An 18394-nucleotide genomic window follows, 5' to 3' on the forward strand; every position below is an offset into this window, starting at 1 on the left:
TTGAGAGGTGGTTAAGAATCTAGGCTGCTCTTCGGGAGTCGTAAGTTCCGGATTTATGAGGTTTGCTAGCTTTGTCTATTGCAAATAGATTTCCGCACATTGATCTTTGATATAAACGGAAATCAAATAGGCTTATCTGTTAGAGGCAGATTGGTATCAAAAGTCTTCACTGTGGCTGAAGCAATTCTTAGGCTGTAAATGACGTTAGCTAAGGGAATCAAGTGCGTGGAGCCTTGCCAAGTTCAAGAGATGTAAGGATCACGACTGTAACTGAATCACTTGGAGAGTGGATTCGGTCTCAACTACATTCCAGTTCAAAGTCTGATAATAGGCTAGTGTATGTAGCGGCTTAATACCGTATAGTATTCAAATCTGGACGAGGTCTCGGAGTTTTTCTGCTATTGTGATTTCCTAGTTAACAAAATTTCTGTTGTCTTGTGTTTTTCCTATTTCGCATTATATTGTTTATCTTTATAATTGTATTTTCCTAGGTTTGTACGTATTCAATCTAAGTAGATACGTCCGCTTAATTGTAATCGATTATGAGACTTGTTTCTTGTAGAATTCGTATCTCGAAAGATAGATAAAAAGTCTAATCACTTGGAAGAATTCTAATTGAATTATTTCGATACGACTAGATTAATCTTGGATATTGATCTTTGAGATCGTCCAAGTACTCTGCTTAACAATCAGGTTCACGGACCCTGTGTCTATATACATACTTATTGAGTAGAGATTGAGAAATAAACTTTGTATACATATTATCAAGGATCTTTCAGTTAGTCTACTTGCTATTGTATTAAGTTTTGTCTATACATGTTCTCGAACGAAAAAGTTGGGTGTATTTGGTATCCCCTGCATTTTCAAAATTTATTGGAATCAAACCAACCAATTATCCATGTAAGAAAATTGGTATCATGACTATAAACATGCATAACATTCACATTCATACCAACAGACACACCTAGTTGAAGAATATTCAAGAAATAAATTATCAACAAATTCATAGTTATAATTACATAAACTATAATGAAGATCAATATCTTGTTTATATCTAGCTATCTTGTCTCTGGTTGGGATAATATTCTTAAGGCACCCCTGACCAAAAAGATGAAACCTATTACTAGATTACCTCATAAATGTTATTGCTTGTGTCAAAGTTATTAAGGGTATTGTAGGCACTTTTCACATAGAAGGTGTTTTTCCTGTTTGGCTCACATATTAGAGTATCCTCTCATATAAAAGGAATGTTCATGTCTAAGATCTTCCTAGCATAGCCTTGTGAAAACATTGGTGGTACCAAAATATACCATCAACTTTTTCTTAGGCAACCTGTATGGACAAACTTAAACACAATTCCGAGAGTTCAACTTAAGGAATCTCAATAAAGGAATAGTATCTAGAGTTATATCTCTTTCTCTCACAATAAGAAAGTTTACAAATACTAGTCCGTGAACCTGATTCACGTGTGAGAGTACTTGGGTGATTCCAAAAATCAATTTCCAAGTAATCAATCAAGTCATATCCAACAAACAAGGATGGATATTGAGAGCATTGCTCGGTTGAACCCACCAAGCGTTGGTATGTCAAGTTTGGTTGTCATATTTTAGTGAATCAAAACTTATGTTAAGAGTCACTTGATTATGTACTAGAGTCAACTTCGTATAGGTTAGCTTGAAAGTATTAGGATAATGAGACATTACAAGTATTGCGAAGACTTGGAGATGTGAAGAAGTAAGGAGCTACAACGACAACAATCACCCTTCCAGTTGAGGTTAGTGATATTTGAATTGAACTGTTTCATTCCCTAACGTATCTTTCAAGTCGTGCATATTGAAAACAAAACTGCGAAGCATATTTGAACTCTAGATAGACATAGTATTAAGGAATACAATTCGAGGTTTATTGCTTAACCATTAAACTTTGTAGATAAGACATCGCCATAATCATTTGAATGTTATTGTGATTATGTATGGGTATGAGGTGAGGATTTCATCCTAGGGAAAATTTTTTTTACATGTGTTCTAAGGAAGTAAGTTCATAAACTTGTTTGTGAATCGAAAAGTAAATCGCTATGCGTTATTGGTTTTGTTATTCATTGCATATCTTATGAACAACCAATATGTGTGATTGATTATAGCCGTTCACGACTTGTTTGTGTTCTTGGTAGAACTATTCACAAGGGCCTGACTTATGTATTGGTATGACTTTTATTAGTGAAACCGATCTTAAGTAATCACCTGAGATGGTATGATCGGGTTTGTGATTTTATGTCTGAGCAAATATGGGAAAGGGGAATCGATCCTGGTAAGAGGTGCAGTACATCACAAAGGGGAACCGATCCTTGTATGAAGTGCAACAAGGTTTATAGCATAAAGGGGAACCGGTCCTATGGACATGTGCAACACATATAAGTTGGATACCATATATATGTGGGGAACCGATCCTAGTACCTAGTCAGCCGAATTTTGGAAAGCTAGTGTGACTATGCACAGTACTCACATGGAAGGTAAAACCGAAACTTGTTTTGGTAGAACCGTTAAACCCATGATTGTGATTAAATGTTATTTGATCAATCACATAGTTCTTGAAAGTCAGATGAACCAATTCTAAACTTGTTTAGAAGTGTGGCAAATCAGTTTCAAGGTTGTAAGTGTGAAAGAGAACTTACAAAGTAAGGATGTCGACATACTTTGAACGCGTGCTGTGAATGTTTATTTCTTTAATTGTTAAAAGTTATTCCTTAATAGCTAAGGGAAGAGAATCCCAGGATCGAAACATAAATAAGTTAAAAATCTTTTAATTAAGGTAATTAACTTCATTTTTTGGGAAAATAAGAATTAATAATGTGCATTTACTAATTAGAGATTTTCTGAGAGATTTCGATCATTATATTTGGACAGAGCATTTCCAGGAATTATGGAAACCGAATTTGTGATTTAATGAATATCTTGAGAATATTTTCGGTTTTGGAAATTCCTTGGTGTCCAAACTTCCTTGTCTATAAATACTTGAAGTTTGCCTTTCTAGTAAACTAATCCTTCGTAACAACAAGTTTTCTCTTTGTTGTGTTGTTACTGGTGTAGCTGGTGGCTCTCTAAAAGAGTCACAGAAATAATACCTGCAAGTGCACAGGGTCAGTTGCAGTGAGTGTGCAAGCAGGGTTTGTCCACAGGGACAAGGTGGGCATATATTTGCTATTTTTGGTTTCTTGCTTCTTTTGCTAACTTGTTCTTAGGGGCAGTGAACAGTGAGGTTGTGTGGTGTTATTAACACCACAGTGGACAATTGATGGGCTGTAGAGACAACAATGGAACAAGAGAAAAAATTGAAGGAAAACAGAAAAATAAAAGTGGACAGTGAAGGTGGATGAGTGAAGATGTTATGGATGGAATAGGTGAGAACTAGGGGTTTGAATTCACCCTAGCTTAAGCTATGCATTCTCCTATAGACATGTTAAACTCAACTATGTTCTATTATTTCCAAAGCACTAATTGTCTTTCTAAGGTACAACTAGTCAAAAGATTTATGAATTCAGCTTCAGTTGCAGCTTATCAACAGCTCATGAACCTAACTACAAAGTATACTTGGCATACATTGTGAGAGTGATCTGTCACTAAACTAAGTTCATTCAAACTTGCTTAACATTCAGGAATACTACACAACAGGGCTAGGGCTTCGTCAAGTTTTAAACAGGAAATTAAACTAACTAACATGTGAGAAACAAAAATTGAAAGATGGAATTAAACAGCAAAGAACAAACATGAACAGAAATTGAAGAACCCTAAATATTAAATTGAAAATTAAAACTAAAATTAAACAGTGATTAACCCAAATTTGGGGGTATCTCGGCTAACCAAGAACACCCTGAAATTGCTCTACACACTCTCTATTTATAGCATACAAAATACCCAATTTTTGTGAACCCTAATTTTGAAATTAGGGTTTTGAAAATCCGAAATTTACTCACCAACTCTCTGATTTCGCCTTGACCCATGCTTCATCTCTGTTTCCTGTTCTTATCCATGCGCCTATTGATGCAATTGCTCCCTAATTTGAGGTGTTTTATCAACCCTCACCTAGGTCAGTTGGTGAGAGGGGTTAAAGCACTTCGAATTAGGGGGATGGGTCGTGTCGGGTTTGGTGAAGATGTGATAGTACTGCAGAGGTGAGGTGGGAGAGATGGTGGAGTTGATGGAGGTGGTGGAGTTGCAGACGGGGTATGGGGGTGAAGAAGATGAAGGTCGGCTGGAGAAGAAAACGATTTGGGTTTTCTTTTGGTTTTGTTTGGGAAATAGGGTTAGGTAGATTCGGTGTGATGCGGATAATCAAATTTCGATGTCTTGCGATGCTGAGCCGTGGATATGAAGCTGATAGAATGATCCAACGGCGAGAAATGATGAGGCTAGTAGCGACCGTTGGATTGTGTGATACAACGAAATCAACGGTGCGAGATAGAGTTAGGTGATGTAGTGTTAAACGGAAGTATCGAGATTTGATGCACATGCATAGGATCGACCGTAGGATTCAAATGCAATCTAATCTGAAGGCTTGGAATTTAAGCGCTATGGTGTTTGACAAGGACTTCAGATTTTGATGCATGATGAAGGAGCGACCGTAGGATTTCGATGTAATCCCATCTAACGTCTGAGAATGGAGGCGGTTATGGATATAGAAAATGGGTTTGGGTAAGGGTTTTGGGCCTTGGGTATGCCAAGCCCATATCTTCTTTAAGAACAAATCTTCCTTCTTGAGCCCATTTCTAGTCTTTTGGGTTTATGCGCACCATTCTTTGCGGCTTCCTTGCGTAATTTCTTCCGGCTTTTCACTACTTTTCTGCTCTTTTCGCTCCGCAATTCATCCAAACTTTATTTATTACCTAAAAATATAAAATTAAGTAAGAAAAATATTTATTCTTGAAAACAATGAAAATACAGAATATGGGATAAAATGTAGAATTAACGCACAAAAGATGAGTTAAATGCCAAGAAAAATATATAGAAATATGCACTTTTTAGCACTCATCAGTAGCCTCCTATTCATAGAGGAGAGTAACCTAATTAGGCGAAATCTATTACGGCCGCTCAGTTTAAAGTCTTCTTTGGGATTGAGAAGCTCTAGCGTGTACCGTTGGTGGGAAACTAGATAATTGCGGTTTATCTTTTGTTTTCATTGATTTGATTGACTAAGGGTGGTTGAACTTTGATTGCACCTAGTTTGTTTATGTTTGAGAATCTTCTCTTCTGATATAAGATTCACTCAAACTAGTTCAGAGTTTCGACGGGGATCTTTAGACTGTTGTTAGTTCTAAAGACGATCTTATGGTAATCCATTGTTAACAGACTCCGTTCTGTGCGTGATTGATCACAAGAGATTCAAGTGATTGTATGCATGTTATTATTGAAGATCTAAGAAGATTTGAAGACGAAGAAGATATTGAAGATTTCTAATTTGTGGGTTCATAATCTTTCGTGTGCAGAATACTTGTTTCGGTAAAAGAGGATCCAATTAATAATCGGTTTATCCTTGTGATAGATTGGATTGATTAATTGAGTAGATCGGCATCAACACAATTCTTTGGATTAATAGTGTTGTTGGCTTAATCTTAAACGATTACTTCGATAATTGAACATAAGATAAATCTAAGGACCTGACGAAGGAGTTTATGTAAAGATAAACAGAAGAGCCTTTGTCCGACTCATATCACTTGGTTGAATAGAGTTGATACCAAACAGATTTGTTGTTCCTATATTATTTGGAATACGAACCAAAGGAATTGTTCCAAGTATGTGACTTATTCATAGGTCGGAGGCGTGGGAATACAGATGGAACTAGGTGAACTATAGGTTTAGTTGCTTGGTCTCAACTATACGAAGTTAGGTGTAATTTTGTGTAGCGGCTTAATCCTGAGAGTACTCAATTCTGGACAAGGTCCCGGGGTTTTTCCGCATTAGCGGTTTCCTCGTTAACAAAATCTTGTTGTGTCATTTACTTTATATTTCCGCATTATAATTGTTTTATTATAATTAAAGTAAATTACACAAACGTTAATTCCTATTTACTTGATAAGTTAATCCTATTGTGTTTGGTTAAGTCCGAACCTTTTTATCAAGTAACATACTTTGTTGTTGTATTGTCTCGATCTCTTATTCATAGACGATCACAGGAAGTGTGAACCATTAGTTGTATTGTCTCGACTCGGTCCATAGACAATCACTTTCGGAGAATGGACTTATAGGTTGGAAAAGTTTTAGCTTGTGGTATATTTGGGTACCCTCGCTTTTTCAAATGGTATCAGAGCAGGAAAACACGAAAAGATATAACAATCTGTGTCTGGTGTGATCCAACCTAAAAATTGAATCTAATGAATGATTCAGTTAACGTAAAGCAAAATATCAAGAGTTTTGAATTAACACTTGATGATGGCATCTACGATTCAATATCTGAAAAAAAATCATCTCTAGAGATTCTACGAGACAAGTTAATCTTGTTAATAATGTAGAAACCAATGACGACTGGAAAATACGTCTAAAAATACGTCTACAAGAAGGGTTAGATGAAATTTCCGATGATGATGACTCAGATTTTGATCAAGAAGTAGAAGAGGATATCTCAGAATACTTTAAATTGCTGGATCCATTGAAAATTAAAAAACTGAAAACTTCGGATTTTCTTGGTTTTATGACTCCTCTTTGTCGTGAGAACAAGAAATTGAGGAAGGTTTTTCAAGGATATTATATTGGTTACCAAACCAGTGATTTTATTCTTAAATATCGTACAAATGATCTAAATTCTAAGAAAATATAATGTGAAAAACTTCGAAGAGAACTGTTTTTGTCGGAAAAGAAACGTGTTGAACCGGAAGCAATGTTTAATTCTCAACAACTACAGGTTCTTGAAGAAAAAGCCAGTGCTTGTCTCTCTCAAACAAAATTGTTAGAGAAGGAGCTTGATGTTGCTCTTGAAAAAATCCACTTGTTGTAAAAAGAAAATTTGGAACTGAAAAAATCCAATGAAAGTTCAAACAAGTTAACCTCAATGTTAGAAGCAAGTAGAAATCATCGTGATACACGAGGATTGGGCTATAAGGGAATAGATGCTTCAAATATTAGCAAAGAGGTAAAATTTGTTAAAGCTACAAATTCTTCTCAATCATAGGCTTCCACTGATGACAAAGATGCTCCTATATCTTGTAAAGAAGAAAAGTCTGTCAAGCCTAAGAATAATGTTCAACCAGCAGTAATCAAAGAAGGCATTTCTGCCAATGTCAAGAGGTATATCCAAACAAATGTTTAAGAAAGGACTTCCAACAAGGAATGAATACTTTAAGAGGGCGTATAAAATGTCTTGAACATGAGACATTATCATACTTCCGACTGGAAGATCTAGGTCATACGGGTTCAAGTTCAAAGAACATACCATCCTGGGCACAAGATGTAATTAAGGATATTGCATCTCGCAATTTTCCTAACCAAGAGGATGGGATCAAAAACCCAAGAAAAGGAACATAATAATTCTCCTAAGAAAAAGGAGGAAGAATCTCCTTTGAAGGTATTTGATGAGGAAGTTCCTCATCCTAATGCTTAATCGCATTAGAATGTGCATCCTTATGTTGCCCAATCTTCGGATATAAGGAAGCACATATACCTGGGACATCAGAATCCTACGAATATCTCTTATTCAATAGAGAGAGAATACACAATCTACCTTAAGTATACTTTAATCATTCTTATGTGTAGAAAGGTTGTCTTGCAGCAACTTGTGTAAAAAGGATTTGAATGCTTATTTGAAGTATCTCTTGATACCGATTTTGGATATAATCTCTTTGGAGAATATTGTGTTTCTGTAACACATTAGATGCGAAAAATATTTTCAAATCTTGTCAACATTATTTATTTAAGGCTGATATCTATGTTTGGAATGTGTTAAAGGTATTTCTAGTATTTTTTTTCAACGTGTCTGAGAACTCATACAAAAGGATGTATTCTCAAACCAGATCTCAAGCACAACTTCTAAAAGTCTTGAGTGGAATGATTTCTAAGGAAAGTTTTCATCTTGATAATACCTTCAAGAAATCTGGTTGTGAAAATATCGATAATGAAGAGGAAGATGTGAATCATCTCCTTGTCCAAACAGTTTGGATGCTAAGGTTGATATTATAAATCTATGACAAGTCCTCCCCAGTACCATCGAAACTCATCATAGACATGCATCATTACTAAGAACTGTTATCGGTAACCAAAGGAAATTGATTAAACTTGGAATCGGTAATAGGGAGTATGCTCGGAATATTAATTGAAAGGTTAACGCTTTATCCTGTGAACATAACCAAGGTACTGTGTGCAGAATCCGAGATATCAGTCGAGATGCTGTTGATGAAGATCCTGAAAAATTTGAGGAAATTGAAGATGATCTTTGAAAACACCTATCTGAAGGTTAATAAAGATTAAGTTATTTGTTGTTAAGATATTATTGTTTGTAAGATGTTTTTTTTTTTTTTTTTTTACATTTTGTCCTTCATAATTTAAAACAGAAATTGAATACATCCTTATCGGACAAGAAACTTGTCGGTAGCCGAGCAACAAGCTGGGCTCCAACCCATTTTTGAACCACCACACTTAACCTATGAAATAAAAAATACCAACTCGAACGTTAGCATCATGGCTATCCATGTAATTGCATAGTCGTTTAACAAAGGTAGTAGTTCCGTCTCCAAGCTCGCCAAGAGTAGTAAAGACCAGAGCACCAAACCCATAACCCTGAGAAGTGCACTTATCCAAGTATTTGGAATTTTTACGAGCAACATCATCCTTGATGACTTGTCGTGGCTCGAATGAGTGAATTCCACCTCCAGTAAAGGGCGAAATAATTATCACATCCATGCAGACATCTCGACCATTATCCCAATTGAGAACAGGAATGTCAACAGGTATCAGAGAAGTTCCATTTTCCGCAAGAAGACCCAAGTCCACTTCTTTCCTTGCCGGCACTCCAACACGATAGCACATGTCTGCGATGGTATCACGGACCAAGTCGTGTCGGAACTTTAAGCCAACTTCATTCGCACAATACAAAGCATGGTCGCCAAACACATCCATCTCCCTCTTGCAGAAAGGGCACAAACTATCCAACTCAAACAAAGGAATTCCAAGCCTCTAACAGAGAACCGCACTGAACTGCCTTGCACCAATTTGTTGATTTAATCCATCAATAGGAATAGCCAATAGGAAGTCTAGAGCATGTTGAATTTGGTTACTATGCCATAACACTAAATCACGCGCGGTCAACTCGAAATTGGAGGTCAATTTCTTCTTTACTGCATCAAAATAAACATTTTCCAGAGTTTTCATTGGATGGATGGCAGTACTATCGACGCATATAGGAGAAACGGGACTACACAATGAGTTGAAAGATGCTACAGCTTGCGTAAGATGTGAGCTAAAACCACTGATGCAAGTGTACCTCAAAATAACAGACTGAAGTTCTAGGGTCTGCAAACACGACGCTAAATAGCAATAATGCATAGTATCTTGCATCGAGTAAACTCCTAAACCACCCAGTCTGAAGGGCAAAGTGGAAATCCTTTGTTGTAAGGGACCAAAACCGGGCCCGTCCCCTGTGATCACATGCCGTAGGAACTGGAAAAGACGAGAATCGAACATAGCTTGAGCCTCTAGTATATATACAGGTAAGGTGGTACGCAAGTAAAAGTATAATCGAGAAAATCCAGCACAATTCCGAAATAAGAGAAGTTCATACTGTGGATATTCAAGTTTCTCGACTGCATCAATGAGTTCCACTGTTTTAAGCACCCTTTTTGAAACCATCTCCACATTAAATTGGGCATCAAGACTAACAGGGGAGCCTAGCAGCTTAACTCCTTTTTCCGGCCTACCAATGTCCGATGGAAACACCCCAGAAATAGCATCTCTAGGGTCCGGAGATGGCCAAAATTATTTTGTTTTCTTGATGTTCAAGACCATCCCCCTATCTACACCTTCTTCTTGTATGATCTTGAGTACCTTTGCAACTATCATAGTATCACCAATCACAGTACCGTCATCTAGGTACCAAGCCTGCATTTCTAGGTCACAACGTTCTACAATACTCATAACCAGGGGGTGAAGAGTAAGTGCAAATAATAAAGGACCCAAAGGATCGCCTTGCTACACTCCCTGAGATGACAAAAGTACGTGGTCCATGTAGTACAAACGAGCCGGAGAAGCGTAGCAAAATTCAACCCAACGAGATATCGAAGGACATAAACTATGTACCTCAGATATCACGGAGGTTCTGTCTATGAGATTGAAAGCGTTGGAGAATTCCACCAGCATCATGGAAAGATTATCTTGTTTCCCTTTTTCTTCTAGCATACGATTCACGGCATGTAGAAACGCTTCACCACAACACTTAGCCCCTACTCCAAACTGGAAATCACTCATATAGGTGTTCATATCTTTGCCTACATAAGAAGCAGCGCACTTACAGACAAGCCTTCTCCAGATTGTGCCGAATGCAATCGGCCGTAAACCACCACCAGGCTTCATAAGGGGGGGGGGGGGGTGAGAGGTACACTGACTACGAACTCTCCCAAGACAGAAGGACATGAACCCGAAAGCCACAAGTTAACCACATCTGTGATGGATGCAATTAGTTCATCTGAAATAACAGCCGCAGGGCCACTAAGAACATCAAGAAGGTGTTGTGCATGGAAACCATCCCTCCCACATGATGTCCCTTTGGGGAAACTTTTCATACTGCTAAGAACCAACTCAGTTGAGGCTACCATAACAACCTGTGAAGGTGGAGTAGAGGGGATTTTGGGGGAGGAAGCCGAGGGATGTTTACACTGCAGTTCAGCCAACGTGTCTTTATTATTAGGTGCAACTCCACTAGACGTAAGAGTGCGTATTGCAGCGGCATACAACCCATTCTGAAGCTTACCCCGACATAACCTCAGATTGGTAGCTTCCTGATCCTCCTTCTTAGACCTCTTCTTTACCTTCTCAAGCAACTTCTTCTTCTCTTCATGTTCCTCTAGAACACTCTTGACCAACATAGCACATCTGTTTGGTTCATTCCACTGTCGCAGCGCAAGATTAATGGATTTAATCTGCATCTTCTTTCGGGTACTAGTTTTTTCCTCTTGACTGCATAGAGAAACACGAAGAGTGCATAGGGGAAAAAGTAAGAGTTGTATCCATGGGGACAATTGACTAGGCGAGGAAATCAGTTTCTGCAGCACAAACCGGAAAGTGCGTGCAAAGTGCAGGCTGCATTTTGCCGGGATACTTCCGATGGTTGGTATTTGAGCTAGAAACACCGTGTTCAATAGCTCTAAACCTAAAGTTGGTGCAGCTACATCAAGCTCAACAATGGAGTCGATGGCAATTGTGATGACTGGAGCTACAATGCCGTAAACTGAAACTGAAGATGGTGCAATCTCTCCCTCTTCCTGGTGCGTACATTTCTTCCCCCAATTGTATATGTGCATACAACTACTACACAGCCTGGTAGACAACAGAACTACTACGCAATCTCTCACGGCATCTGTCGATTCCTCCCTCCTTCTTATAACGTAAATTCTTCAGATGATTAAACAGTGAGACCTTCAATAAACCCTGCCCACCAACACCATTTTTGCACCCATCAAGGCCCTTAAAGGGACATTGATACAAAACATCGGGGGTAGCAGATACAGCAGCAGGTGTAGGGGTTTCAGAGGTAAGGGAACAAGGCATCAGAAACACCTTAAAACCCTAGAAGAAATCCTCGTGAAGAAGCCAAAGATACACAAAAACGTTAAGAGTAGTATCAAACTGTAGCGTTTCAGGAGGGTAGAAAGAAAAAGGAGACGAAGACGAAATAAGAGATCAAGAGGAGATGGTTTGATCGTTTTAAACCAGTAACCTGGGGATCGCAACTTATCGCCGTAAATCGCCACCTCCGATAAAAACGACCCCTCTTTCAAATGGAGACTGTGTAGAATAATAGACATCAATTTTTGATTTCTTTCAATGATTGTATTGGTCTATTATGAATAAAATTATTTGATTTATAATTTTTTTGTGATAGTTTTCGGTTTACATAGCCTGTGCTTGAATGCTTTTATCTTATTGCTATGTATGTTTATGGGATGTTTGATTTTTGTTTTACTACCTTAATATTCGATCTCATATGATGTGAAGCCTTGTGGTTTGGGTGAATTTTTGATTTAGCAAGATTAAGTTCTATCCCATGTTGGTAGGCTTTATCAAAGAATCATGAGGGGTTCTGGTAGAAACAATATGTGAAAAAGTCACAATATGATGAATCGGTTTTGGTTTAGCATAAAAGCATATGTGTTTCCACGGTTTTCAACTTTTTCTTCCAATTGTTAAAACCGATTTTCAACCTTTCTCTAGTAAAGTTTGGTTGTTTTTGCATACGGATGACAACATGATGATATTTCGATATCAATTCTCCCTGGATGAGGATGCAATCATATTGGAGAAGTGGATGCGAAATTTGAGGTAACAATCTTGTTAGTTAATTCTTTTCCTGTTTAAGAAAAGCCTGAGTTTATATCATATATATTTATTGCTTTTGCTTAAAAAAAATTCGGTACAATTGATGTTTATTCCATGATGCGTGTGTGTATGTATGTGATTCAATTGGTTCCGGTTAAGAAAAAATATTGTTATCTTGCTTTATTGTATGGTATTAATTGTTTAGGCTTATAAAATTTCGGTGCAATTGCGGAATTTTAATGCTTATGTTGATTCAATTGCTTCCGGTTGAGGTGAATAATTATGCAAGTTGATTTATTTGGCTTGTATGAATTATTTATGGCTTAATGAAATAAAAGGATTACGGGATGAGTTGTTTAGTCCAATTCGATTCCGGATAAGAGAAACTAAGTTAATTCTGATCTTAGTTAGACTTATCGTAGTGAGGTTTCAGTTATTCAAGTCTAATCGAATGCCTTAACAAGAAATGCTAGTTAACTAACCCAGTACTTGTCTTGTTTAAAATTGAAAGGTCTAAGTTTATGGATAATTAGAACCTGATGAGAAAAATAGAGTTATCTTTATTTTGGTCTTATCGAATTAAGCGGTTGTTTTTGAACAATCGGTTTAGCAAAGGGACTAAGATGCTTAGTTGTTTTTTGGTTTGCTAAACTAAAATGGAAAAATTGTTTCGGACAATTGCTTCCTTGGTAACATATCAAAATAAAACTACTTGTAGTTTCGGTTTTGATATTGGTTATCAGAACATGATGTGTGGAACCCTCGTGCCTAACTCTATAGGTTGCAAGTCTATTTTGAGACTTGTAAGATTCTTTTCGTGTTGTCCTTTATTTTTTCGTTTCTTTGTCATTTTGTGACAAAAAGGGGGAGAAATATATGAAGTAAACAAGTGATACTGGCATTGATTTTATATTGGTGCTTAAACGTTTTATCTAAATGAAAGAGTGAAAGCGCAGACTAAGGGTGAGTAACATGTCATATGAATTGGTATAACAAAGACGTGCGGATTGAATATATACCTATCTTCCTTAGGGGGAGTATTAGCGTTGTTATTATAATGTCAACAACGACATTTTCAAGGATTGAATGTAAGCAGTTTACTGTGATGTTGAATTCGGGAATCAAGCGTATGTGTAATGAATTCTTGTAATTTGTTTATCCATATGATGTAAGAGTTTTGTCACTAAAATTGACAAAGGGGGAGATTGTTAGAGCATTGCTCGGTTGAACGCACCAAGCGTTGGTATGTCAAATTTGGTTGTCATATTTTAGTGAATCAAAACTCATGTTAAGAGTAGCTTGGTTATGTACTAGAGTCAACTTTGTATAAGTTAGCTTGAAAGTATTAGGATAATGAGACATTACAAGTATTGCGAAGACTTGAAGATGTGAAGAAGCAAGGAGCTACAATGAAAAAAATCATCCTTACACATGAGGTTAGTGATATTTGACTTGAACTGTTTCATTCCCTAACATATCTTTCAAGTCGTGCATATTGAAAACAAAACTGCGAAGTATATTTGAACTCTAGATAGACATAGTATTAAGGAATACAATACGAGGTTTATTGCTTAACCATTAAACTTTGTAGATAAGACATCGCCTTAATCATTTGAATGCTATTGTGATTATGTATGGGCATGAGGTGAGTATTTCATCCTAGGGAACAATGTTTTACATGTGTTCTAAGGAAGTAAGTTCATAAACTTGTTTGTGAATCGAAAAGGAAATCGCCAGGCGTTATTGGTTTTGTTATTCATTGCATTTCTTATGAACAACCAATATGTGTGATTGGGTATAACCGTTCATGACTTGTTTGTGAATTCACAAAGGCCTGACTTATGTATTGGTATGACTTTTATTAGTGAAACTGATCTTAAGTAATCACCTGAGATGGTATGATCGGGTTTGTGATTTTATGTCTGAGCAAATATGGGAAAGGGGAACCGATCCTGGTAAGAGGTGCAGTACATAACAAAGGGGAACCGGTCCTTGTATGAGGTGCAACAAGGTTTATTGCAGAAAGGGGAACCGATCCTATGAACATGTGCAACACGTTTTTAGACAAAGGGGAACTGATCCTATGGACATGTGCAACACATATAAGTTAGATACCATATATATGTGGGTAACCGATCCTAGTACCTAGTCAACCGAATTTTGGAAAGCTAGTGTGACTATGCACAATACTCACATGGAAGGTAGAACCGGAACTTGTTTTGGTAGAACCGTTAAACCCATGATTGTGATTGAATGTTATTTGATCAATCACATAGTTCTTGAAAGTCAGATGAACAATTCTAAACTAGTATGGAAGTGTGGAAAATCGGTTTCAAGGTTGTAAGTGTGAAAGAGAACTTACAAAGTAAGGATGTCGACATACTTTGGACGCGTGCTGTGAATGTTTATTTCTTTAATTGTTCAAATTTATTCCTTAATATCTAAGAGAAGAGAATCCCAGGATCGAAACATAAATAAGTTAAGAATCTTTTAATTAAGAAAATTAACTTTATTTTTGGGAAAATAAGAATTAGTAATGTGCATTTACTAATTAGAGATTTTCTTAGAGATTTCGATAATTATTTTTGGACAGAGCGTTTCCAGGAATAATGGAAACCGAATTTGTGCTTTAATGAATACCTTGAGAATATTTTTGGTTTTGGAAATTCCTTGGTGTCCAAACTTCCTTGTCTATAAACACTTGAAGTTTGCCTTTCTGGCAAACTAATCCTTCGTAACAACAAGCTTCCTTTTTGTTGTGTATTTACTGGTGTAGCCTCCTATTCGGAGAGGAGAGTAACCTAATTAGGAGAAATATCTTACGGCCGCTCAGTTTAAAGTCTTCTTTGGGATTGAGAAGCTCTAGCGTGTACCGTTGGTGGGAAACTAGATAATTGAGGTTTATCTTTTGTTTTCATTGCTTTGATTGACTAATGGTGGTTGAACTTTGATTGCACCTAGTTTGTTTATGCTTGAGAATCTTCTCTTCTGATATAAGATTCACTCAAACTAGTTCAGAGTTTTGGCAGGGATCTTTAGACTGTTGTTAGTTCTAAAGACGATCTTGTGATAATCCATTGTTAACAGACTCCGTTCTGTGCGTGATTGATCACAAGAGATTCAAGTGATTGTGTGCAGGTTATTATTGAAGATCTAAGAAGATTTGAAGAGGAAGAAGATATTGAAGATTTCTAATTTGTGGTTTCATAATCTTTGGTGTGCACAATACTTGTTTCGGTAAAAGAGAATCCAATTAATAATCGGCTTATCCTTGTGATAGATTGGATTGATTAATTGAGTAGATCAGCATCAACACAATTCTTTGGATTAATAGTGTTGTTGGCTTAATCTTAAACGATTACTTCGGTAATTGAACATAAGATACATCTAAGGACCTGACGAAGGAGTTTATGTTAAGATAAACAGAAGAGCCTTTATCCGACTCATATCACTTGGTTGAATAGAGTTGATACCAAACAGATTTGTTGTTCCTTTACTGTTTGGAATACGAACCAAAGGAATTGTTCCAAGTACGTGACTTATTCATAGGTCGGAGGCGTGGGAATACAAACGGAACTAGGTGAACTATAGGTTCTTGGTCTCAACTATACGAAGTTAGGTGTAATTTTGTGTAGAGGATTAATCCTGAGAGTATTCAATTCTGGACAAGGTCCCAGGGTTTTTCTGCATTTGCGGTTTCCTGTGTCATTTACTTTATATTTCCGCATTATAATTGTTTTATTATAATTAAAGTAAATTACACAAACATTAATTCCTATTTACTTGATAAGTGAATCCTATTGTGTTTGGTTAAGTCCGACCCTTTTTATCAAGTAACATACTTCGTTGTTGTATTGTCTCGATCTCGTATCCATAGACGATCACACGAAGTGTGAACCGATTAGTTGTATTGTCTCGACTCAGTCCATAGACAATAGGTAGGAAACGGACTTATAGGTAGGAAAAGTTTTAGCTTGTGGTATATTTGGGTACCCTCGCCTTTTCAGATATATCTACTTTGATTGATTTACGTACAACCTGTGATATTTCAATTACAAAGATAAACAACATAATGAGGAAAAGAAATAATACAGACACCAGAAATTTTGTTAACGAGGAAATCGCAAATGCAGAAAAACCACAGGACCTAGTCCTGATTGAACACCAAAATGTATTAAGCCGCTACATACACTAGCCTACTACCAATTAACTTCGGACTGGAATGTAGTTGAGACCGAATTAAACCCTCACAACTATTCAGTTACAGTCACGTTCCTTATGCCTCTTGAATCCCTGTAGGACTCTGCGTAAATGATTCCCTTAGCTGACGTCCTTTACAGCCTAAGAGTTCCTTCAACTTAAGTGAAGACTTTAAATCAATCTGCCTCCCACGGATAAGCCAATTTGTGTGATTTCCTTTTTGATCGTAGATCAAGGTGAGGCTGAAAATCGATAGCAATAGACAAAGTCTAGCCAACCTCAAAATCTGGACTTATGCTTCCCGAATAGCAGCCTAGATCATTATTCACCTCATAAGTATTAAACTTGTGGAATCAACAAAGTATGAGACGAAGAGAACTTTGATGATTTTTATCTATTTTGATTGATGGAGCAAGCTCGATAATCGATCGATATCAGAATACTCGAGCTATCAGATAAACAATAAATGGACCTGGCTTCACGGATCCCTATGAAGTTTTTGAAAAATACCCCCAAACTTATTATTTGCTAATCCTCGAGCAAATATAATAAAATAAAATCCTAACTCACTGTCGCAGGCATCGTGATTGCACTTAGCTTGTGAAACAAGCCTTTGAACCCCTAGGTGTCCCTAGTGGCCGAGTTATAGTCTCAGGAGGGTTTACGAGAGGTTTACCCATAAAACCTTTACTCCAGACCCTAGCTATATATGCAGAACCTTGAAAGGCACTAAAGAATCTCCTTGGTTGGCATACTCTCAACAGGTGGAAGTACCCTGATGCGAAATTCCAATTGATGTGCGCGAGTTTGCACTCACATACTAAAATTTATATATAAGTGATAGAGCTCTACTCAGATAGTCGCACTATGGAAATCAATATCCGGAATCAACAAATCACATGAATAGATTAAGAAGATGGATATAGAGAAAAATGTAGATGGTTTTGATGTTGACTAAGGTGAACAATGTTTCTCATATCTGTCTGAAGGCCACTGCCAAGATGAACCTATCCTAATGGACTAAGATACTGGTATGACTAATATCAACACAACTGGCATATACAAGGGAACCAGTGGTCGGCAATCCTAATTCTAGATCAACTCATCTGGCAAATACAAGGGAAACAACAGTCGATTTTATTGAACAGTTTATTCCGGATGGTCTGATAGTCTGGTCTAAACCTTTTTTTTTCATTTTTTTTCTCCAAAAAGTAACTCAATCATTTTACTTCATCCCAGCGGTGGTAACAACTCGATACATGTGCCCCACCAAATCACTTAGAGAAACATATTTTAAAAATAAAATAAAATAAAAATAGAAGATGAAAAGGACTCAACGAGATATGGCGAAGCTACCATGTTATTTCTAACACCTGAGCTCTGTGCTTTTATGAATAGACTCTATTTAGATGCTTCCATCCACTCAGATTGGTTCCTCAACTACTACAACCAAGATGCTTCCATCCACTTAGATTGGTTAGTGCTATCCTTAATAAGCATAAATTTCTAGGCTCTGGAGTTTAATAATGCAACTAAAAAGTTTCTCCCATACCCCCAAACTTAAATCTAACATTGTCCTCAATGTTCTAAAGATAAAATTTAAAGCATGAACAAGGGGAAACTGTTACCACTTGAAAAAAAAGAGTTAAGGAAATATATTATCGTGTTGCATGAGCATGGGTTAC

Source organism: Papaver somniferum, unplaced genomic scaffold (genome assembly GCF_003573695.1).
Source record: "Papaver somniferum cultivar HN1 unplaced genomic scaffold, ASM357369v1 unplaced-scaffold_33, whole genome shotgun sequence".
Taxonomy (NCBI): domain Eukaryota; kingdom Viridiplantae; phylum Streptophyta; class Magnoliopsida; order Ranunculales; family Papaveraceae; genus Papaver; species Papaver somniferum.